This window comes from Armigeres subalbatus, chromosome 3, assembly GCF_024139115.2.
Source record: "Armigeres subalbatus isolate Guangzhou_Male chromosome 3, GZ_Asu_2, whole genome shotgun sequence".
Taxonomy (NCBI): Eukaryota; Metazoa; Arthropoda; class Insecta; order Diptera; family Culicidae; genus Armigeres; species Armigeres subalbatus.
In genome coordinates this window covers 24,188,604-24,214,564 of record NC_085141.1, presented here as the reverse complement: position 1 = coordinate 24,214,564, position 25,961 = coordinate 24,188,604, and the positions used below count along the sequence as shown (strand labels likewise).

Genomic DNA, 25,961 nt, shown 5'->3' with positions numbered 1-25,961 from the left:
GTTAAAAACTAAAAATCGATCGATGTTTTAACGTCCTCTTTTTTCAACCAAATGTCCTCCTTTTTCGCTCAATTCGGTTGAATTGTCCTCCTTCGGAAAAATTTCATATGGTCTGGTCACCCTACATATAAGGCAATATTGCCATAAGCTGCATCCGTCCGAGTGCAGGTCAATTGATGAAATGAAGCTTGACTTTATGAAAACCATTGAGTCCTCTGTTCTCTCGCGAGTAATTGTTTAATTGGGGCATCTTTAATTGGGGCAGATTTGTTGTTAGGATCATCTTAAATATCAACACTTAAATAAAGAATAAAAAACACGCGTTTGTAGAAATTTTTATCACTGTTTATTTGTTCATCCATTTCAAAGACAAACAATCAATCGAAGTAAGCGATTTTTTATTAAAATTTCAGCTAAGGCGACCGTTTCTTCAAAGCGAGGAAAGAAGGAAAAGGCTGGGCATGAAATTGAAGGAAAGAAAAAGGACTATTCTGTTTATGGTGATTATACAATGAATCCAGTGGTGAATTTCAAATACACCACATGTTCTTGTACGACTATTTCTAAAAGCCAAATCTAACATAACCATTTGCGTGCACTGCTGAAATTAAAATCAATTGTTCAGCATAAGTAAGCAAATGGTCTATCCTTGTTTCAGCTCTATGCGAATTACAGTTCTTTCAACTCGTGCTCATGAAAAATTACTACAAAAAGCACGTGGTTTCCAAGATGGCCGATTTCTGGCTTTGTTGTACAATCACCTAAATCCAGTAATATTTTATGAAAAAGAGTGACATGCAAAGGTTCAAACACAATTCAAACAGATAGTGAAATAGAATGTTAAATGCCATCGGCCTGATATTTTGTTTTACAAGAGTTGAAATATTACCCTAAGAATTAAAAAATATTTGCACAGCATTATTCAGTTGAATTAGAACTACGTTCACAGTGTTACAAACAATAGTGCACATTATCATGATGATTAACTGCCGTGCCAAGCATAGCTGCCCTAGGCTTCTTTTCTACGACGTCAATCCTACTGCTTTGATGACTGCCGGTGCAACGAAAAAGGCAAAGCAGAAGAACGACATGAGACAAATTGCTTGAAACGTCAGTTAACTGTACTACAACAATGGATTGAATTCAATCAAAGTTAATTGCCTATTCCCGGGGATTAAACCACCCAACTTGGACATTAATTTACAGTGTTGTGAAAACTCATATGTGAATATGTACATTATGTGGATGATATTGATTTGGAAAATGTATTGGAGGTAGCCACTTTCCCTTCGATGGGACTTGAACCCTATGACTAGGCGACCAATCTGGGAATCTCTAGCTCGTTCAGTAGCCGCTAGGTTGCGAAGGCCGACGGAGGTCCTTCGTAGCTTACCCGAGTTGTTACACTTGTTACATATCAGTCACTGTGACTCATATGTGACCAAATCCAGTCACATTAGAGTTGCTGCAACCAAATCGATCTGAACTGTGCTACTAGGGTAGTTGATTAAAGCACCAGTCTAGCGTACTGTAGGGTCATGGGTTCGAGTCCCATCGAAGGGAAAGTGGTTACCTCCAATACATTTTCCAAATCAATATCTTCCACATAATGTACATATTCACATATGAGTTTTCACAATGGATTGAAGTAAATTAAAATGTTTAAGTAACTCGACTGTTCCATTGGCAATATTGTGAAAAAAAACTGCAATAAAAAACAAACTGGAAAGAGACCACCGTAAACCTATTCCGAGCAATCCGCTTTGCAAATTGAAAATTCAACGCCTTCCATTTCATAAGATTTTATTCTCAAGAATGTGATTCTCGTCAACCGGAACAACAAAGTTGCCTCGCCTTGTTATACAATAAACAGTTCAGGAACAAAGAAAACCGGGTTCCACCCCGAACAAAAAATATTAAAGGAAAACAATACATTATATTGTAACACTACCAATCAAAACAATAAATTTTCTATATCGTGATGAATTTTAAATTTTAAAAACTGAAATTTTGGGGAAAGAATCCACAATGACAAAAACGACTTTCGGCAATATAATCCTCTCCGTTGGGACGCAAGAAGCCATCTGTTGAGAGTCAGAATGATCACAATTCTGCGTGGTGAGACACCCGTAAGCACTGCAATAGAATTGAGTATCGGTATTTCTTCCTCTGCCTCTGTTGGACGCCTTTAAGAAGAATTGTGTTATAGTGGACCAGATTGATCACAATCCTGTGTAGTGGAACGTCCGCATGCACGGCAGTAGAATTGAGTGTCGGAATCTCTTCGTCTGCGTTAGTGGGACGCCCGCAAGAAGTATGGTGTTATATTTCCATGCACTGCAACAGAATAAAGTGTCGGAATTTGTTTCTTTGCGTTGGTGGGATGCATTTGTAGAGCGCCCATTTGAAAAATTATACGATTGGGTCGTATAACTACGAAATATATTTCCTACATATTTCCAGTAACATCAAATGCAAAATCTTTAAGGACATAGTTGGAGGAGTACCACGATGGCAGTCAATATGGCACCGGATCTTCCACGGGTCAACCCCACACCTCCCGCACTCCTCTCCCAACAACATTCGAATGCGTCGAACAGCATCGAACAAAAGTATAATATTCAAATTACTAACCTGTTCACAGCATATTTATTCACTTCCTGTTATAATGAACATGTTTCTTCAAAGAGTGCTATGAATTTCGGCTCGAATTTTATCGTAAATCAGCAGTTTCGTGCCAATTTAATAGCCGTTCGCGATTCGGTGGGCTTATCACTGCACTTCACTTCTTCTCAAAGGGCATAGAAAAATCAAGTTTTTACTCACTTCTCCACACATGAGCAGCCCGAAATGTTGATAGAATGCAAATTAAACATCACTTTTTGAAATCAGGCACTCGTTTGAACCGAAAACCTGATATAAACTGCTATTTTTGCCCGCAAAAACGATTAAAAACTGACCGCGGAGCGAATGTAAACACCGGTAGCGGCAGCAGCAAACTAATACATAGGGTGGTTCAAAAAATGATTTTGCTCCGCCGCGCTCAGTCGATTATGATTCATAATTTGGGTGTCATCCGATGGTTTGGGTTGGTTTGAATAGAGGCTTACCGTGCACAGGTCGTTTCAGGTTTGTATGACAGTTGATATGGCGAGGTTGAATTTTACATTATTCTGATTCTGGCACTCCGTCATTTGGCGCTAGCGAGGGGGAGACCATATGAATGGATGAAATATTCAAGAGCTTCAGCTCCATAGACAATCCATATAGAATGGTCGTTCCAATAGTTGGGAGTCGATTTTAATCGAGGTTGCGAATCTTTAGCATGATAATTAGGTTTTTTTTTTGCGTTACATAATCAATGAATCTTTCCTGCGGTGCGGTTTTCGTTCAGTGAAGTCTCCGGAATGTTGCTTTGAGCTATGTGGATTCTCTTTTCGCTCGCGTTTGAAGGGAAGGCGCTGTAGCAAATGTAATGAAAAGTTTAGTTTCTCATACTAGTTTTCATACAAACTTGAACCGGCTAGTGTTCAAGCAGTTTTTGTTCAAATCGGTTTTTGGAGGACACTCGGAGCATGGAACGGAATCGAGTGAGCGTGGTGAAGCTGGGTCGTTTTTTTAAACCACCCTACTAATATTCTTTGTTTTTTTATAGATACGACACCAATACTACTACAGTATATGACAGTTTTTATTGTACCAATACTTTCAAAGCTTTGTTTTGGTACTCAACCCACCTTCACCTTAAATTAAAAATTTAAATTTGAAAACAGTGCACCAACAGTTAAACTAAAAAAACTTACACCAAATGTCGGACTTTACGGAATTAGTCTAAGTTGCACACAAATCACTGTATAAAAACTCGTGCAGGAAACTGCTGACAGCTTACGAAACCGATATTCGTCATGATGAATGGTGAGACTTACTTCACGACGGACACTAAGTAGCTGCCGGGGTAGTTGTTCCCACATCCGGGTTGGCCCTCCTTGAGGGGATAAGAAAAGCAGGGCAGGTGGACAAAGTGCATAAAAGTTTTAGGTTTGGCTAACCATCTGTGGGTGCGACAATACGAGTCAGTCGTACATCATGACGCGCAAATCTATCAGGCCGAGCGCCTCTCGCCCTTCTTGTGATCTCACTTATGTCGAATTCGTTTTTAAACCTGGGTCAGTGCCAACCCGAACCCTGAATAAAAAAACATTTTCAGTTCCATCTGTCATTGGATATGTTGGTGTGCGTAGCATCGTGTTTGTTTTGATTCGAAACATATGATCCAGGACATCCAGTGCACTGGCAGTGCGTTGGCCTTGACTAATCAGATCATGATAAATAAATATTTTTAAGTGCGTGAACTGATTTTTGCGGATAGTGGAATTTACTTTTGGGTGGATATACATGCGGGAACTGCTCCTGGAATTCATATCATGGCTCCGATGTTCATCCCATCAAAAACAAAGCAATGGAAAGGAATTTGGATTGTTTTTATTTTTGTTATTTTTTTTCAGCAGTGAGCACGCATTTTGACAAAAAGAGGCGACGAAAGTGGTGCTGTATTTCTTTGTTTCCCGATGAGATGAATATATGTTCAGAGAGATGGAGATCGGAACAGTTCCCCTATTTAATTATATTCAATAATCCCGTGCATATTGTTATACCAAGAATTCCGTAAAAGATTCTATTTTACAAAAAATCATCTATTCCCGCAAATTTTTTTTTTCTGAGAACACCCAGAAGCATGTCATAAAAATTCTCTAGGATTCGCTAAATTTTTTTCCTCGCTACCTCTCCTGATAAAGGTAGCCTCACATCTTGGGAAAATTTTCCGCCGGATTTTGGGCCCCGTGCCTCTTCAATTTACAAGGAGGAATCTCCCGGAGGAATTGCTCAAGGTACTTCCGGGGGAATTTATGTACGAAACATGCAACCCCTGGAAGAAGCGTCATGTAAGTTCCTGTATTCCAGAAGGATTTCCTGAAGGAATTATTGTAGGAATTTCCAAATTAATTCCTGGAGCAACTTCCAGAGAAAATCCTGGAACAGTATTCAAAGATATTCCCAGAAGAATTTCCAAAGGAATTCATCTCGAAAGGAATGCCTGAAAGATATCGCCAAAAGTTCAAGAAAGAATTACTGAAAGAATTTCTGAAGTAATTTCTGGCAGAATTCCCGAAAAAAATTCTGAAACGCACAAAAGAGTTTTTGGAAGAATTTCAAGAGAAATTCTGCATAAGAAATACATTCCATTCGGTATTCCTCAAACATATTTTTCTGACATTTCTTAGCGGATTTTGTGAACGGGTTTCAAGGGGAATTCCCAAACTACATACATAATTCCATCCACCGACCTAATTTAGGACACAATCTGTGAGGAAAACCTGAATGAACTTATGATAGCTTCCCTAGCAATTATTTTTAAAACTGAATCTAGACAACAGTACCGGAATAATTTCATTAAAAACTACAACAACAAATATCACAAAATTCCCGGAAAAAAAGAATTTCAACGCGCATTTTATTTTAATAAATAGACAGTTTCGTCCCTTCTGCTTGTTTATTTCAGACGTGGTTTTGACAGTTGAAATACAGTTGTATTGGTGAACCCGGTGCGAAACCGTGAAACAACACAGTGCGAACCCGACAGCTTTGGGTTTGGAACTAGTGCGAACCTAGTTCCAAACTGAGCGAATAAAAAAACACTTTGACAGCACTTAGGTTGGAACTGGTTCCAACCTAGGTTGGAACTTTTTAAAAACGAATTCGACATTAAGCGAGACGTTGTTTTGGCTGGATTTGGCGTCCTGCCAATACGTGCCGACCAAAATCGTCAGAACATCACCCGGTTGAAAAGTTGTTAGCCATCATGAAGGCCAGCCTTCGTAAACTACATAACGAATTGGAGAACGAGCAGGGTTTGGAGAAACATTGAATAAAAGTATTTAATGAAGTCTTCACCATTGCCAAAAAACCTTATGTTGGGGGTGTCAAGGACAAGGAGAGAAGACCCAAAAACAAGTAAGTAGAAACCTAAGCATCCATAGAGAGGAAAACTGATTGAAATTTAGACTGAAGCATAAATATATGCAATGTTCACAGTGTTGAGTAAACGTTAAAGTTTGAAGAAAATCCGACTTCAATCAAATTGTTTGCGATCAATTTTGTGTCTCTCACTTATTTCAAACATCGATTTCGAGTTGGTATAAATTTTCAATCTTTTCAAATAATTCAACTTGTCAGAAGTCACAAACAATTTTAATTTTGTTATTTTTTTAACTTTCTGAACCGTTGGAAATCTTGACGATTCATTTTGTTAAAATTCGCAATTCAACGCCAAATGTACAGCATAAATCAAGTTATAGTCATACTATGAAATTTGGCAGCATTCGTCTTCAAAAGCAAGTTTATAACAAGGCAGGGTTTGAGTCCAAAAGATAATGAAGAAGTCTCTCACTTATCATCTCTGTATACATATACGATATGTAGCATACCGCGATTGACTTTTTTCGCAAGCTGTCATGACAAAGAACTGACACGGGAGGCTATACCACATGATACATTTCTTTTGACAAGCTTCAAATGCAGGGAGCACTGATTCTGAAGATGCATTTCAACTTGTTCTACGCAACTGTGCGATCCCTAATGCTACGTACACACCAGTCAAGCAGTTCGACGAACATTGACTCCACCCCCAAGAAAACGCTTCGGTTGCTGCTTTGTTGGAACGTGTGTGAAGTTGTTCGAACAACCATTTGACAGTTGGCGGCTCGGTTGGAAAAAATTAATACGGTTTGATTTTGGTTTGAGTTGTCGGGGGTGGAGTCAAGGTTCGCCGAACATGTTTGAGCATTTGTAGTGAAGTTGAACAAACTCCCATATATTTTTTGATGGTTGGTGCTTCGGTCGTTCGTGTGTGATATTGTTGGTCGAATAAATTGATTGTTCGTGTCGCTGTTGGTGAAACTTGACGAATGTTTGAATAAACGAGAGGTGGAGTCAATGTTGGTCAAACTGCTTGACCGTGTGTACGTTCCATAACACAAAATGAGCGAGAACAAAGCAAGAATCATCATCATCACTTCTCTGTGGGGGTTGCCTATCCGATTCTGTTTTTTCGCACTTGTATACAAGTTTGATAAATTTCTTTTTCATAGCTTGTTATGATTCGGAACGGTTTTTGCCTTTCTTTGATCATTATTCGTTATCTATTGAGAGCGAATTGTGCAAACCCTGTAACAAGGTTAAGTTTATTAGTATAGTGACGATCACGCGCAGGCTAGGTAAAACTACCGACACATTAAAAAAAAAGTACTGCAATCACGTGAAACCGATGTACGATCCCTCCGCTTTTCACAATAGTAGAACAAAAAATAGATTCGTAATTTTTCTTCATGTTTTTATTATGGTGACCAATTTTGAGATCGGGTGATCAAAATAATCGATGGTTTTGGATATCACTTTTTCCAATAAATCGTAATTTCGTAAATCGAAGATCTTTTAATTTTACATAAGATTTCCTTAAATTAGAGATTACGGACAAGCTGTTCCGGACACACTATTTCTTTATTGTTTTGTCGTATAAAGAGTATTACCAAAATTTGCGCCATACGAGCATAAAGCATGAGCAAATTAGGAAAAACAAAATGCTTCGTGTTTTAACCACTTTGTGAATCAGAATGAGTATAAGGATTCCGTATTTTTCTTGTTAAATTTCTCTTTATCTTTCATATCATGATAAACAGAATAAAAGCTGAAATTACAGTAAAATTGATTCTCCAAAAATTTTAAATTTGTTTGTTCGGACTTGCCGAATAACTAAAACTGAAATCTTATAAAATGCGTTGAAGAAAGTTGTGGAGACTCTCTTTTTATGAACATTTTAAAGTCTAAAATGAGGAAAGACTTATTTTTCTTAACCCTAGCAACGGCAGACGATGTCCTGTCTAATGTAAAGTTTTTTACAAATACTCTATAAACCCGTCGGAAAAATTTAAAGAATAAAAAAAGCCAGCCGCCGTTTTATGTTGTGTGAAAACAAAAATAAAGATACAAAATAAATATAAACACTATTTCTTCCAATACCTTTTCAACATTAAAACAGTTAGTTTATATTGTCTTCGTTCATAGTTGTAAGTTGATCGGAATGGATCAGCTGATAACAGAATAAAAACATCCACAGACAAGTGAAACGTAATATAAATAATAATCACTATCTCACCCCGTTTAATCGCCACTATCGTCAAATCTATCTACTTATCCACTTACAAATGTAGCTATCGAACCCACGACGACGATGTTCAGAAAATTTCCGTCAGGTTTGCTCGAGTACTGCACTTCACGGTCACCATACCAAATCGGTTCATATACATTTTAACAGTCTTCCTATCTGAAAACGTGTTGATTAACCACTTGAACGAAATCTAAAGGGATTATTCATTGTTATTTATGATTCTTTATCCATCCAAACACTCGTTTCGCACAATCATCAATATTTAATAGAATCGATCATTTGTTTTCACTCAACTCAGGGTCTATTTCCGGAACTGCTCAATTATCACTAAATATATCTGTCCATTTTTCCGCATCTCCACTATGTGAACAGATTTATTTATTCATCGTTGGTGGTCCCTAAACAAATAGAGCACAACGACAGAAACATGCCGAAAAGAATTTTGGATACCGTGTCCTTCGCCGTCGCCTCTAAGTTGGTCTCCACCTCCATTTAGGCCATCATCGACCTGTATAGTGCACAACGACCACCCGCAGGCAAAATCGAATAACGGTCCACTACTCCTCGTCAGTTGTCCTCGATTCTCTCGACAGATTTCCCCGAAGAAGAAAAAAAACTGTAGAATTGAAAAACAACACGCTTCTACACGCCACTTGTTGTACCTTCCACCGGATACAGAATGTTGTCCTTTCTCTCGCACACTCCCGCTTAGAATCAAGTTCTCGCCACCAAATATCCTTGCACTGAGCACAACCACACTGAAATCCCCAAACTTCTTGCACCCTACACCAAGGGAACACCACTACGGGAGCTTCCTCCCCCCGTTGTCATCGCTGTCCCAATCGTCCCCAGCACTGTGGCACTGCCAGTTGAACATGTTTACTCTGCTAACGCTCGACGGCAACTGACATTGAGTTAGCGAGACACTTTACTGCCCGCGATGGAGCTGCGTCCCATTACCTGCCGATTGGGTCGATTATGCAATTAAGGGCCGCAGGCACGCATGCGTTCGACCTTCGTCCGAGAAGAGAAGCACTCTCGCGTCCGCCGTCGTCGTCGTCGTCGTGGTCCGGTCGTTCCGTTTTCCATATTGGTCCCACCCAAAACCACCCCATCGCATGGAATCCCCGTCTGGGAAGCATTCAAGCGCTAGCAGGCACACCGATTGTCGTCAGTGCGAACGAAGAAGGATCGCACTACCATGACCTCGGTCGATTAGATCCAAACCAAAAGCAGTCGCTCTCCAACACTGAGCTCGTTGGGACAGGTTTCGCTCGCAGATGGAGACGCATGGTTGCCCACTTCGGTTCATTTGAAGCGTTTAGAGACGGTTGTGCGATGGTCCTTTTCAATTAGGATTTGGAATATTTATTCAGCAGGTATTTCCGCGTTTTGCATCTCAATGGTTTGTGCGCCAATTTGGTTGGGTGCGTAATTAAACGGACAATTATGTTTTGTTATTCTGTTCAGGACAAGACGGCAGTAGAAAAGTAGCAATGTTGGTTTGCAAATCGGGCTTATGCGTGACAAGTAAAGCAAAATAAGCTGCCATGAATCGAATGTATTGTGGCATAGCATTCTACATCGTTGGTAGTTGGCTCAACAGGTACCATAGCGTCAACCGATGAAGACTCGCAGGCTGTGAAGTACGTACGTTGAGTTTTTTGGCATTTGCACAAGTAAAAAAATCAGAATGATCCACCTAGCGATGATCGTTCCTTTCTCGTGTATTATAAAACAAGAAAACACATAAGAGTAACAAGAAAACCACATAAAAGAGGTCAAAATTGCACTTTAGGGAGACAGATTCAGTTATTTCCATCAATTCACATTTAATTGCGTTCATTTGAATGCATTACAGAATTTCTGCACGATGTTATTTATAGTTTCCACCGGAAATTCTACGGAATTGTCAATGGATTATAACCACTTTCCTTCAAAGGAACTCGAACCCATGACCCCCGGTCACATCGAAAGAAATTGGTTACATCCAATACATTTTTTAAATCAAAAATCATTCACATAATGTACATATTTGCATCGGAGTTTTAATTGTCGTAATTTGGCCAGTACCCGAAATAAAGACGATTAACTTTGGGGCCCCTTCTTAGCCATGCGGTAAGACGCGCGGCTACAAAGCAAGACCGTGCTGAGGGTGACTGGGTTCCCGGTGCCAGTCTAGTCAATTTTCAGATTGGAAATTGTCTCGACTTCCCTGGGCATAAAAGTATCATCGTGCTAGCCTCATGATGTACGTATGCAAAAATGGTAACCTCATTGGGTCTTTCGACAGCTCGTATGACAGTTTGTATGGGTTGTTCGTATCGAGTCGAGATGCGCAATCCCACCCCTGGCTTAAAAACCTAGCAGTGAATAAGTTGAAGTGTTTAGTGAACAGTAGGTTGCGATGCGGCTCTGTCCCAGTGTGGGGATGTAATGCCAATAAGAAGAAGAAAAACTTGAACTGAGGAATTCTAATCATTCTTGAGCATTTCCTTGATAAATCCTTTCGTATTTTCACAAGAAATTCTTCGAAATTGAAGCGTAAAATTCTTCAGAACATTGAAGATAAGTTTTGTAAAATCTGCACACAGAATCGTTTAGAATTTCTACAGAAAATTTGACTGTGTTTTCGCTATGAAATTTGAAATTTCTATGGCAAGCTTATCGAAATTCTACGGCAACTTTTCTTAATTTGCACAAGAAATTCTTCAAAATTTCCTCCACGTTTAGGATGATTTGAAGGAGTGATATTTGCTGAAAGCCACTTGCTCAAAAGGGTCATTTGGCCGGAAGTGGATGTAATACAAAGTTTCGACACTGTCAGAATTTTACGGAACAAAATCGTGTTCCAAACAAGCATGAGACCTGCCAAATGCAGCACATGTCAGTACTCTTACTTACAGGACTCTAATTTGCCCGAACGCCAGTTGAAATTTGTTTCTTTATTGTGATTGTGAAATTAGAAGTGAGAATCTGAGATTCAGAAGTTAGATGTTCGAAGTAAAAAGTGGGAAGTGAGAAAGGAAAAAAAGGGAGAATAAAATAAGAAGGAAGAAGAAAAAAAGAGAAAAGAAAGAAGAAAGAAGGAAAAAGAAAGTAAAAAGATGGAAGAAGGAAGACTAAAAAACGGCAGTAGAAAAAAGAAGGAGGAAGGCAGAAGGGAGACAAAATAAGGGAAAACAGATGAAGGAAGAATGAAAAAAGAATAATGAAGAAAGTAGGAAGACGAGAAAAAAGTTATAAAATGAGGAATGAAGAAGTGAGTTAAAAGAAGGAACAAAACAGGAGAAGAAGTTAATAATGCTTACAGATATGTTCCGATTTTGTCATGCTCCGATTTTGTCACGCTCCGATTTCGTCAACAAAATTATTCTGAGAAAAAAAGAAGCTATATGGCGATGATGAAGACATTGTATAAGCCTGGGTTGATCCAACAGATATCGTGGGCTGAAATCGAGAACGTTTTGGAATACCTTGAGATCAAGATCAACCTCAACGATCAAGATGAGTAAACTTGATTGAGTGTTTAGATTTACCACATTATTTAGGTATTCATCTGCATGCTGTCAGAAGCAAAATCATCCCAAGGTTTTGGATATCTGGGTCTTCAGGGTATAGTCAAACTTGACCTCCAATATTTTTCCTGGGTAGCCGACATCCTGATGAAAATTTTTGCTGAAGAAACTGAGGACCTAGTTTTCACATCCAATCTAAAACGCTGGGCATATATGACCCATCCATCCCGAAAGGGTTAAGGAAGTCAAATATTTTCAAATTTATTGTTATGTTATCAACGGATGCCACCTTCTCTTAGACAACGTCTATAAATTACGTTACGTTTTTGGTGGCTGGTTGGATGTTTTTTTTATTTCGTGATTAACTTCTAATTACACTAGTCCTATCAACCTACTTATTTTAGCACACATTTAACATTTTTCCAAATTGATATTCGAACATTTTTCTGTTATTCCATCGAATTTCTCTAATTGACTTTTTGAAACAATACAATTTTTTTGATGTTGTCTTATTTAAGCTATATGCAATTGTATGACATGCAATCCACAAAGCAGCACACTGCTGTTGATTTGAAACTTCAATGTCCCATTGTAGTATGTCTTCCAAATTACTGTACAATACTTTTAATCGATCCCTCATTATGTTTTTCGTCCAGTTCATTATATCTTTTGCTTTGATACAACTGCGTAGCCTATGTTCGTTATTATCAATAACTCCACACTCGTCACATTCATCGTTGTTCAAATTACCGATTCGATATGCTATTAACTTTTCCTTGTTTGGTATTGTATCATTCACTAAGCGGTAGATCAAATCTTTATCATAGGAAGCTAGAAAATTGTAACTCAAGTTTCTCCAAATAATCGTCCAATCGATTTGAGGGTGACGTTCAGTAACCCCAACTAAAATGTCCAGTAAAAAGTAAGAATATAGTAATCGTGTTGTACATAAATTAATTTTGTTGGAGTAATTTTGCTTCTTGAAGCCATTCGCTTCCGTTTCTTGTAAGTAAACTGGATTTAGCGTAATCAAGCAATTTTTTTCACATTCGTTTTCTGCTCCATTTCTGTCATATAGCACATTACGAATAAATAAAGCTTTGCATTTCGATTCCGGGTCAACAAGTATTAAACCTCCCTTATCATTGTCAAGCTACATTTGCTCTCTTGCTACTCTGAAGATATCACCATTCCATAAAAACCTCCCAACCATACTTTTTATTTGTGCCTAAATGCTTATTTCGTGGTGGAATGATTTGTGCAATATAGTACATTTTGGACAACACAAAAATATTTAACAGCCATGTTTTTTCCAGTAAGTTGAGGTTCTGGTTTGATTAATTTTCAAACTATACTTCATGTCATTAATCAATTTTTCATAATTATCATTGATCATTTTCGCCCACGTGTTGTGAATTGTTAATTCTAGAATTTTCACTTTGTTAAACTCACTAACCAACCACGCCCGGCACGTTATTCAGCCTAACAAAACATGATTTTCTTGAGTTGATCCGTATGTTTGCATACAACGAGTACGAGAATATGAGTTTCATTATCAAATCAAACTCCTGTTGATTTTTGATGAATATGGTTACATCATCTGCAAACGCTATCACCTTCAGAATTTCCTCATAAACAAGGACACCTGAGCTACTCGTATGGCCCTGATTAGCGGTTCGCTATAAAGCGTAAACAAGATCATGCTTAGCTTAATTTCTTGCTTACGATGACTTAATTTCAATTTCCGGTGTAAAAAAGCCTTTATATTGAACTCGCGATGAAGCTATGGAGTTAAGATTTTTTAAACAAAATATCATTTGTTCAGGAAAACCGTTTTTTCCAAAATTTTCCACAAGTAGGCAAGATTGACATTATCAAACGCTGAGCAGAAACCCTTTGAAACTTTTACGTTCCATTGATCTTGTTATGATTCGACGGATATCCATGAGATTATCAGTACAACTAAGATTACTTAAACCTGCTGTTTGCCCAGGACCCAACAAATTACTTGGAATAGTAGACATCATGTTCACTATCAATTTAGTAAAAAGCTTATAATCTGTATCAACCTTTTCTTTGAGCTCTGGGGTCAATATGACCCCAGACCACTTTGAGTGGCTGCCATTTTTTTAGTTTTCAATCGGTTTTGGTAGTTTGGTAAAACTTGCCGAGATCTGTCTCCTAGGTGCAAATTTGCTTGAAAAATCTTGAAAATATGCGCTACAGTGTACTTTTTTCAAAAAACGTTGTCTGTGCTCTGGGGTCAAATTGACCCCAAACTGAAATTGCTATAACTTTTTTAATGTTAGGCCAATTTTGGATTTATTGACTATAGGCGGGCGGGTACATCGCAGGGAGGGGTTTTCGTAAAAAAGGATACAAAAACAGTGATTTTTCGTGTTTTACTTATATCTGAAAATCCTACCCATTTTGAACTGCACCTTTTCAAAAAGATTATGCAGGAAGGCGTGTGCTTTGACATGAGGCATTGATTAGTTTAGAGCTTGGTCGCTAGGTGGCGGTATATTTGAATTCATTATTTTAGACTTCTCAAGTAATTCCGATATATGGAAATTGCCTCATTGTAAATATTCTTATCGCACAAATTTGAAATTTGTAAAGATGACGTCTTTAACAAAGTTCGTCTGGTGGGAATGGACTGTCATGTGACAGAATAAATAATTAGGAAATTTACAAATAGGCGGCGCTAGTGTACTTGCAATAATCTTGCATATTTGAAATATTGCTTTAGCTTGAGATTGCTCATACCTACACCCCAGTTGTATTCGGCAACATTGCTCAGGATGTCCAGGACAACAAAGCGGAGCTCAATATAATGAGCACTTCTTCCAAGATGCGGCGCTACTGAGCTGTTATATTTGAGTATATTGTTCCATGTGAGATCTGATGTATTTTGGTTTGTAGCATTTTTTTGCAAACCTGAATGTTGTGGTAGGGTTAATCAAAAGTTTTCTTTGTATTCAATCATATGTTTTAGGTCATCCAAGAAAATCCTGTAATTAAGGCCTTTGGGTCTACATGCGTAACCAAAGATCAGCCAATTTGCCGCCTATTTGTAAAATTCCCAATTATTATTTCCGTCACAAGACAGTCCATTCCCACTAGACGACCTTTGCTCAAGACGCCATTTTAACAAATTTTAAATTTGTGCGATAAAAATATTTACAATGGGGAGAATTCTATATATCGGAATATCTGGAGTAGTCTAAAATAATGCATTCAAATATACCGCCACCTGGTGGTTAAGTTCTAAAATTATCAACACCTCATGCTAAAGCACACGCCTTCCTGCATAACCTTTTTAAAAAAGGTGCAGTTCAAAATGGGTAGGATTTTCGGATATAAGTAAAATAATCATGAAAAATCACTGTTTTTGTACCCTTGTTCACTAAAACCCCTCCTCGCGATTTACTCACCCAAACAGTAAACAGCGAAACAGCCCCAAAAATCCAAAATCGGCCAAACAATAAAAAATTTATAGCAATTTCAATTTTGGGTCAATTTGACCGCAGCACCTTACGCTCAAACACTCCGAAAGCTCTCCGATCAGCCTCCTTTAACGTCCATGTCTCATGGCCGTATAAAGCCACCGGAAGAATCAGAGTAGTATACAGCGCGAGTTTTGTTTTCGTTTGCACTACGGTTCGTAATAAGCCCTATTTGCAGCTGCAATACGCCTTTTCACTTCGCGGGTAACATCATTATCACACGTCACTAATGTCCAAGATACACAAATTCTTCTACCACTTCAAATTTTTCACCATGCAGCACCATTTCGCTACCACCACCACTAATGAACCCACGTTGATTACCAGCGACCATGTACTTTGTTTTGCTGGTATTAATCGTGAGTCCAATCCTCGCTGCCTCGCTCTTAAAAGGCACAAAAGCCTCTTCCACGGCACGGCGATCAATTCCGATAATATCGATATCGTCCGCAAATCCCAGGAGCATAAGCGATTTAGTGATAATGGTACCGCTCCTTTGCACACCAGCTCTCCTAATCGCTCCCTCGAGCGCTATATTGAACAGTAGATTCGAGAGTGCATCACCCTGCTTTAATCCATCTAAGGTAACAAATGACGTCGATATTTCATCCGCAACCCTTACACTTGATTTCGATCCGTCCAACGTTATATGAATCAGCCGTATCAGTTTCGCCGGAAAACCATGTTCAAGCATAATTTGCCATAATTCATTCCGTTTCACTGAATCGTACGCCGCCTTGAAATCAATAAACAGATGATGTGTCTGCAAGTTGTACTCCCGGAATTTATCAAGGATTTGTCTCAGGGTAAACATTTGATCCGTCGTTGATCGGCCCTCACGAAAACCTTCGCCGACGAAGGACTCTTCAAGCGGTCTCAATCTGTTGAACAGAATACGGGACATAATTTTGTACGCCGAATTAAGGAGGGTTATTCCTCGGTAATTGGTGCACTCCAGTCTGTGCCCTTTCTTAAAGAGAGGGCAAATGAGGCCGTCCAACCAGCTAGCAGGCATTTCCTCGTCTTCCCATATTTTTGACATAATATGGTGCAGAACTTCATAAAGCTGCTCACTGCCGTGTTTTAGAAGTTCAGCCGAGAGCTGGGTTGGCATTGCGCATCTCGAACCGAATCACTCGATTCGTACATTTTTGCATTCGTTTCGAAGAAATTGCGGCATTATGTATTTCGTTCGACTTCATTCAGTCGCAGTACAAGATTTCGAATGGTGCTGTACTAGCTCAATCGAATATGTTCTGTCAAACGAAATGTAAACAGAGAGAATAAGAGATAGCTGTCTCCGTGTTTTGTATGCCGCCCGCTGGAGAGACAACCTTCAGCGCATGGCGAATGTGAGTAAACAGAGAGTAATTTCATCTGCGTGTAGCATGTTGCCTGTTGGAAAGGCATCCTTGAGGGCATGAATTGGCAGTTAATTTATAAACAAGCAAATTGTGCTCAATGACTATAAAAAGCAATATTATTTATTGAGCAGTTGCAACCGATTAAAACATTATGCCGATACGATATGTTTTGTAAATTGAGATATTGTTACGACACAAATTATAAGTTTTATCACTTGTCATAAGACGAGTTTATACAATCCCATTGAATTCCACCACTTAATTGTATCTTGACAGATACGTATTTCGACCTCAACAGTAAGGCCGTCTTCAGTGTCTTGTACTTGAATCGACTTAAAGCTCAAAATAATTTTCTTATTAAAGATCCAATGTTGAGCTAAATAATTTAAAGCTAAAGAAGGTTTCGGTAATAAATTACTTTGATGTTTCCATGTGTTTTAGTTAAATGCACTTGGGTCATCTCTTGCGCGTTTTATTATTTAACTCAACTATTTTTACGTAGGTTTTAGAATATACACGTTTTTACGCAGATTTTTCACGCGGTATATCGAAATCGCCAAAAAATACGCATAAAATGCAAAAAAAATCGATTTTAGTTAGAGTCGTTTTTACGCGGATTTCGGGATAATTAGATATTGCACATTGTCTGGAAACTATAAAAGTAGGTATACTAATGACATTCTTTCCTTCAAGATACAATAATGAGACATTTATTCTCTTCCCGTAGAGAAATAATAACAAATATAATAAAAACTTTTAGCAAGAAATGACACTCGAACAACATTCGAAAGCTATAAAGGTGACGAGTGTTTTTCAATCGACTTGAGTCGTTTCTCAGTGTGCTAACGAGTTACTATAATGCCAAAACATCTCGTTATTCTTGTACCTCCTCGAGCATACTCGAAGGATGAGTCGTTTTCGAGATCGAATCGAAAGCCGTAATGCCAAACATGTTCGACTCGATAGAATTACGTTCGAAGCGAGATGCGCAATGCCACCCCTGGTTCTTCCCCGCAGCCTTATTGTTTTTCTGTTCTTTAACAGCTTTTTTAACCTCTTCTAGTATAGGTGATTCCACAGCTTGTCCATCGTCGCTAATATTTATTCTGTTCACCGATGCCCCGTCACTTCCTCCATTCAACAAAGTCTCGAAGTGTTGCTTCCACCTGGCAGCCACTTCAGTTTTATCTGTCAGCAAATTCCCTTGTTGGTCGTTGCACATGACGGGAGATGGCGCTGTCTTTCTCCGCACGCCATTGACAGACTCATAAAACCTCCGCATATCGTTCTGCTCCATTTTTTCCTGCGTCTCACTAATAACTTGTTCTTCGTACTCTTTTTTCTTCCTGCGGTGGGTTCGTTTTTCGGCTGCTCTTGCTTCCTTGTACCGATCTCTATTCGATCTGGCAACGTTCTTCTCGTCTGTCACTCTCTGACACTCCACATCGAACCAACCCGTCCTGGGTCGCCTCTGTGCAGTGCCTACCACTTCTCGTGCTGTTGTGCTCACCGCTCCATGGATCGACTCCCATAGATCGTTGATGTTGTCGCTAACGTTGATTGGACTTATCCGTTCGTCGAGCTTCTGGCGATACTCAGCCGATACTCCGACAATCGATGGATATTGTAACGCATCGTTCGCTGTGATCTTTCGTTCGATACAGTTGACAACCGTGATCGAATTTTACTGACAACGAGGTAGTGATCAGAGCAAAATTTACTAGCCGTAGGCCGTTGTCATTGGTAGCGGAGTGAAGGCTCTCCCTACCGATTATGGACGGAAAAAGTCCTCTCTACCGACCTGAGCGTTAGCGTCTCCGATAACAATTTTCACGTCATGCTTTGGGCACTCTCCATAGGCTTTATCAAGACATTCATAAAACGTGTCCTTCACGTCGTCGGATTTATCGTTTGTCAGTGCGTAAACGTTGATTAGGCTGTAATTGAAGAATTTGCCCCGTATCCTCAACACACAGATTCGTTCGCTAATGGGTTTCCACCACATCACTCGCTTCATCTGCTTGCCCATCACTACGAAACCAACTCCATGCTCTGCTTTTCTGCCGCCGCTGTGATAGATGTTATACTTGAATGCAGTGTTGGTCGTGGGGTCCACGGCTCGGAATTCACGTTCTCCGGATCTGGGCCATCGGACTTCTTGAATAGCGGCCACGTTCACTCCAACCTTCTGCAGTTCGCGAGCCAGAAGGCTCACTCGTCCAGGTTCATTTAGGGTCCTGACATTCCAGGTACCGAGTTTCCAATCATAGTCCTTATTTCGTTGCCGGGTCGGTTGCCAAAAATAACGTTCTCTTTTTCTTCTATCTCCATTTTTCGTGGTATTTGAGAGGCTTCAGTAAGCTACCTTACCGGGGTCGCGTTACCTACATCGCGATGATGGGGCTACCAGGCTTGTAAAATGTCATCTGCATGTCATTTGACTAATTTGCTAATAACTTTCTTCAGAAGTAAAATTCACATAATAATTTTAGCTGTACTCATAACGCTTGAGTAGGGCTATATTTTTGTTCCAGGGTACATTGCTCTAAATATAACATCTAAGGCTGGAGACTGAAAACTCTCCAAAGTTGTAGGCACATTTAAGCACTATAAGTTCGTCATACATCAATAATCAATAGCTTACTTCTGAAAAAAGTTCTGGAAAAATTATACAGACGAATGCAAATGACATTTTACAACACTGGCTGCCACCTTAGGTATAGCTGACGCGATACAGCATTTCGTTAATCAGCCGCTGGGTACCAGGCAGACGCTGATTGAGCCGTACCTCCTGGTGAACAGACGCTCGAGGCGTACCTTCTCACTCTAGCTGATGTCAGAAGGACAACAGTGCCCAGGCTGCACTACCAGCTAAGTACGCAACCCTTAGCTGGCGGTCTTTTGTCATCGGACGACCCGTGGAAGCGTGAGATAGGAACTTGTGGGGACCAGAGCTCTGTTGGGCGCTCCTTCCTTGATGTCAACCCACCATTGTAAGATAGTTTTCTAATATTTTGGATTGTCCAAACTTTTATTGAGTTTGGGGCTTGCAATCAACAGTTGACAGTTGCTTTTTTCCTTACACAAAATTTTGATACGTGTTCAACCACACCCATTACATCTCCTGGAAGTATAACTGACCCCACAATCATGGGTCACCCGCCAATATGAGTTATTCTCGTATGACCAACATGCAAAATGGAATGACTAATTATTGTTACAAAGTTACCCATATATGTGGGGTCAGTGAACATCGTTAGATAGATTAGGTGTTCTGGGTCTTCTAAACTATCCATGGGGTGTAATCAACAGTGTTTTTTCATTATTAAAACTTTTGATACGTACTTCACTATATCAATTGCATCTCCTGGAAATCTACAGACATCGTAAGATAATTATTTTGAGCTTTTTAGTGGAATTCAATGGGATTGTCAAACTCGTCTTATGACATCGTATGATAGTTTTGTTTGGATATTCTGGCTCATCAAAACAATACTTTTATTCGGGACTACACCCAAGCAGCACAACTTTTTTCACTACTGAACAATTCACTATGCTGCAAAATTCAAGAATAAGCAATCAAATATAGCTCTCTTGCAATCTAAAAAGCCTATAGAATCATCCTTTGAAAGCAGTAAAATCGCAATAATGTTGCAAAAAACTGCCGAAGAATAAAAGTAAAACAAAAATACAAAACTGGATTCAAACAATGGATCTTGTGATTGTGATTGATAGTCCTTTCTTCTACCACAGCACCATTCAACACTTCGAATGGTCTGCTCTGCATGTTAACTTAGCATAAAAACCAGACGATTCTAAAGTTTCGTACACCCGATTCCTTTTTTACACGGATTTTTTTTACACGGATTTTTTTTTACACGGCCTTTTTTTACACTTATTTTTGAATTTTGAACTGAAAACTTGTTTTACACGGAACGCATCCCCCGTGTAAAAAAATAATCGGGTGTACTCGGGTTTCCTGTTACTTGATTGCACCATCACCGGAATGAATTGTGAGTTGTCAAAACGTTGAGTGATGCTAAATCAAACATGAAGATTCTCTCAACTTTTCTGTAACTCAGTTTATACAAACAATTTAATTTGAAAAGACAAAATAATGTCACGTGGTACACTGACCCCACAATCATGGGTCACACACCAATATGAGTCATTTCCATTAAACCAACATGCAAATTGGAGTGACTAATTATTGTTACAAAGTGGCCCATATATGTGTACCTTATATATCCGTATACATAAAATGCAACTTAACGCTTTTGTTCCATGCATGGAGCGTACAGTGCACCATTCTTTGGTTGTTTATTTCCAACTGTCAAAAACGTGTTGAATTGCACCACTGAACCGAATTCGAATATTTTTTACATCTTCATGCAACTTTTTTGAGCTTTGATGTTTTGTCAATGCCTTGAATGAAACTTAAAAAAAAACAAAGTGCTTTTTAGAAGATGTTGCGCGTACTACCTGGCTGGGCAAATCTACAGTTACTGAAATATTTTCTCAAAAAGGCTATAAATGTATGTGATTATTACAGTTGAATATATTGGTACCAACATTTCAAAAGGGCAAAACTGCTTTTGCAAACAAGAGCTTCTCATGTCGCTAGTGAACTAATTTGAGCCCACCCACGCAACCCAACACCATTGGTGAAAGCAGTGAACCCTCTTCTTTAATTTAATGGTGCTGGATTGCGTGAGTGGGCTCAAATTAATCCATATTTACAAAAGCAGTTTCGCCCTCTTGAAATGTCGGTGCCGATATATTGGAGCTTTAAATGACTAAAACCCAGTATAAAGTATAGAGCATGTTTGCACTGTGACAGCGTTATAGTCGTACGAACGGATTTTTTAAATGCTTACGGTTACCTGGAAAATCTACTGCTGTGACTGTAGATCTCAAGATCTGGACTCTAGGACGGTTTCGATAACCCAGGATATCCCAAAACCATCTGACCATGTCTCTTGATCGTTAGGAATATGTTATGGATATGGTTAAATAAGCTTAAAGTGACGAATAAAGCTCTCATGATAACTGTAGAGCGCAAGTTCTGGGTTCAAGGGCAGTTTGGATGATCTACTACACCCCGAAAAAATATGTTTCAACTTGTTTTGTCATTCCTCCATTATTAATCACGAAAACAAATGGAACATATCAAATTTACTGAGTAATACCGCTTAGAAAAAATCGGTCTGAAATGGTTAATAAGTAGAATGATCATCGACTAATTCATTGTTGTCGATTCTCAAAAAAGGGTGGCAGCCAAGATTAAATTAAAGTACAAAAAAAAAATAAACTGGTACCGGATATATTTAAATAAATTAATATTCCACGTAGTAACATAATCAAGTGAATCAGTCAATCTGTACATAACTATCCGATGGGCTGTTTGAACAAACTACACGTGTACAGGTGACCTTCGTTCCATCAATGGATCAATTGAGATCGACAATTCGGCTACAAACAGTCCTCTGCTAATCCGGTCACGTCCCACTTCTTTAATGGTCAGATCGAAATCCAGTAACGCTTTTATGAGCTTTTTGCACGTGATATCGAACCATTCGTCACCGCAACTGGTAAGCGATACGTCAATCCGAAAACTCCCAGGAATGTGCGGGCGCTTCATTATATTCATTGAACATTTGAAAAATTTGGAGAACAAAGTAAAAAAGAAACGAACATTTCAGCGGGTTTATTTCCGTACCCCCGGAATGTTTGGATCCAGTGCACACTGCAGTGTCTAGGCGGTAGTTGATTGGATGAAGTGGCTCGGATGGTGCAATGCAATCAATCGGTTGACAGTGGAATTTGACGCATGCATAGCTAGTTCCACGAAGCAGAGAGGAGCCGTGCACTGCACACGCCGGAATGAATGGTACAGAATTGTTTCCCCGGACGAAAGTTATAGAAGGCCGGACCACAGACGTTTTTGCTGCATTGCTGGTGATGGACTGAACCCTATGCTGTACCGGCTGGCTGTTGCTATTGTGAGTTCTGTCGGCTTGTCACCATGGTGAAAGCGTGGGACATCCGACATTCAGAATATGTGACGTTTGTTCATTTCATTCAGGCATAGATTTAACTTGCTATGGATATTGACGGTGCTTGTGGTAATTGATGTGCTGTTTTTCATTCACTGAAGTTTTTTATAGTTTTTTGCATAACGAAGTAGAAGAATGAAACTGATAATAAAAACATAAAAATAAAGCTATCACTACATTTTTGTTCGATATCCATGATTGATAGTTGTCTGGTTTAACTTGACAGATATTTGTCATTATGAAAGAGCGTGTACTACTGGCTTGAAAAACAGTCGAATTTTCTGTTCATTCCTCTTTGCATCAAACAGAATTTATACATCAGTTGTCAAATTTGGTCTCCACTATAGGCCTAGAAGTGTAACAAAAAAATATACTTGTTAATATTCGAATACTCTTTGGAACAAAAAATGATACACTCGTTAACGCCAGCAAAATAAATGGAAAAATAATTCGAAGAAATCGAATTTGCTCGACACAATCGTTTGTCCGTGAACAAGAATTCGGGTGAAAATACAAAAATAAAATAAAATTAAAGATGCAACAAACCTCTACTTGATTCGAAACCCGTCAACCACTACCAAATTTACCCGTCAACCACTAATATATTCTGATTGAAAGATTTTGAACCAATATTTCTATTTTAATCACAAAGCACTGTAATTTAAAACAAATACAATCCAAATCCAAGCAAACAAATCCAATCCACATCAAAACCAAATCCAATCAATTCAAATCCGATCCAAATCCAACCAGAAATCCGAATCAAATACAATCCAAATCAACTCAGAAACCAATCCAAATCTAATCCAAAGCTGAACCAAAACCAATCCCAAACGAGTCCAAATACAATTCAATTCCAATAAATTCTAATCCAAATCAAATCAATCAAGTCCAATCAATCCAAATCATATTCAAGTCCGATCCAAATCCAAAACAAACCCAATCCAAAACCAATCCAAACCCAGTTCCAATCCAATCCGAATCCCATTGAAATCTAAATCCAATACAAGTTCATCCCAAATACAATCCAAATCCAAGCCACATTTATACAAAACCAATACAAGTCAAATAAAAATCAAATTCAAATCCAATCCGAATTCAATCCAAAAGCAAAAAAGAACCTAATCTAAACTTAATCCAAATCCCATTCAAAACCAATTCAAATTCATTCTAAATCCAATCCAAACGCATCTCATAATACAATCCAAATCCATTCCAAATTCAATCCAAATCCAAACCAAATCCATTATAAATCCAAATCCAATCTAAATTCAAATCCAATCCAAATATAATCCAACTGTCATCCAGAACCAATCCAAATCCAATCCGAACCCAAACCAAATCCCACCAAAATCCTATACAAATTATATCCAATAACATTCCTAATCCCATCGAAAACTAATCAAAATCCAAATCTTATCCAAATACAATCCTAAATCAAATTCAAAACCAAACCTATCCAAATCCTATCTAAATCCAGTTCTAATCCAATCCAAATCCAATCCAAATCCAATCCAAATCCAATCCAAATCCAATCCAAATCCAATCCAAATCCAATCCAAATCCAATCCAAAACCAATCCAAATCCAATCCAAATCCAATCTAAATCCAATCCAAATCCAAATCCAAATCCAAATCCAAATTCAAATCCAATCCAAATCCAATCCAAATCCAATCCAATCCAATCCAAATCCAATCCAAATCCAATCCAAATCCAATCCAAATCCAATCTCAATTAAAACCAAATCCAATCCAAATCCATTCAAAATCTAATCTAAATTCAACCCAGATCCAATCCCAATCCAACCCAAATCCAATCCAAATCCAATCCAAATCAAATCCCAATCCAATCCAAATCCAATCCAAATCCAATCTAAATCCAACCCAAATCCAATCCAAATCTAACCCAAATCCAACCAAAATCCAATCCAAATCCAATCCAAATTAATTCCAAATCCAATCCCAATCCAATCCCAATCCCAATCCAAATCCAATCCCAATCCAAATCCAATCCAAATCCAATCAAATCCAATCACAACCAATCCGAACCAACCAAACCAATCCAAACCAACCCCAACCAATCCAAACCAATCCAAACCAATCCAAACCAATCCAAACCAATCCCAATCCAATCCAAACCATTCCAAACCAATCTAAACCAATCCAGATCCAATCCAAACCAATCCCAATCCAACCCAAACCAATCCAAACCAATCCAAATCAAACCTAATCCAATCTAAACCAATCCCAATCCAATCAAACCAACCCAAATCCAATCCAAACCAATCCAAATCCAACCAAACCAATCCAACCAATCCAAACCATTCCAAACCAATCCCAATCCAATCCCAATCCCAATCCAAACCAATCAAACCGAACCAATCCAAACCAATCCCAACCAATCTTTATCACAACCAAACCAAACCAATCCCAATCCAACTCAATCCAATCCAAACCAATCCAAACCAACCAAACCCAATCCCAATCCAATCCAAATCCAATCCAAATCCAATCCAAATCCAATCCAAATCCAATCCAATCCAAATCCAATCTAAATCCAATCCAAATCCAATCCAAATCCAAACAAAATCCAACCAAAATCCAACCCAAATCAAATCCAAATTCATTCCAAATCCAATCCCAATCCGAATCCAATCCAAATTCAATCCAAATCCAATCCAATCTCAGTCACAATCCAATCCGAATCCAATCTAAATTCAAACCAAATCCAATCCCAATCCAATCCCAATCCAATCCAAATCCAATCCAACTCCAATCCCAATCCAATCTCCATCCAATCCAAATCCAATCCAAATCCAATCCAAATCCAATCCCAATCCAATCTCAATCCAATCCAAATCCAATCCGAATCCAATCCCAATCCAATCCAAATCCAATCCCAATCCAATCCAAATCCAATCCCAATCCAATCCAAATCCAATCCCAAACCAATCCCAATCCAATCTCAATCACAACCAACCGAACCAACCAAACCAATCCAAACCAATCCAAACCAATCCAAACCAATCCAAACCAATCCAAACCAACCAACCAAACCAACCCAAACCAATCCAAACCAATCCAAACCAACCAAACCAATCCAAACCAATCCAAACCAACCAAACCAATCCAAACCAACCAAACCAATCCAAACCAACCAAACCAATCCAAACCAATCCAAACCAATCCAAACCAATCCAAACCAACCAAACCAACCAATCCAAACCAATCCCAATCCAATCCAAACCAACCCAACCAACTCAATTAAACCAAACCAATCCAAACCAATC

At 38.9% G+C, this 25,961-nt stretch overlaps 1 protein-coding gene across 11 annotated transcripts in view; it reads right to left on the bottom strand.

The window, feature by feature from the left end:
* Positions 1–25,961, bottom strand: part of LOC134219152 (high affinity cGMP-specific 3',5'-cyclic phosphodiesterase 9A) — a 782,997-nt gene that overhangs the window by 595,003 nt on the left and 162,033 nt on the right. For 2 of the 11 annotated variants that reach the window (XM_062697856.1, XM_062697857.1), the window contains exon 1: positions 8,260–9,134. The exons of 5 other annotated variants lie outside the window; for them this stretch is intronic. The gene's annotated coding sequence lies outside the window, so the exon portion shown is untranslated. Of the gene's footprint in view, positions 1–8,259; positions 9,135–25,961 lie in introns of those variants that run through there. 4 more of the 11 variants (XM_062697848.1, XM_062697849.1, XM_062697850.1 and 1 more) reach the window with 4 other exon arrangements.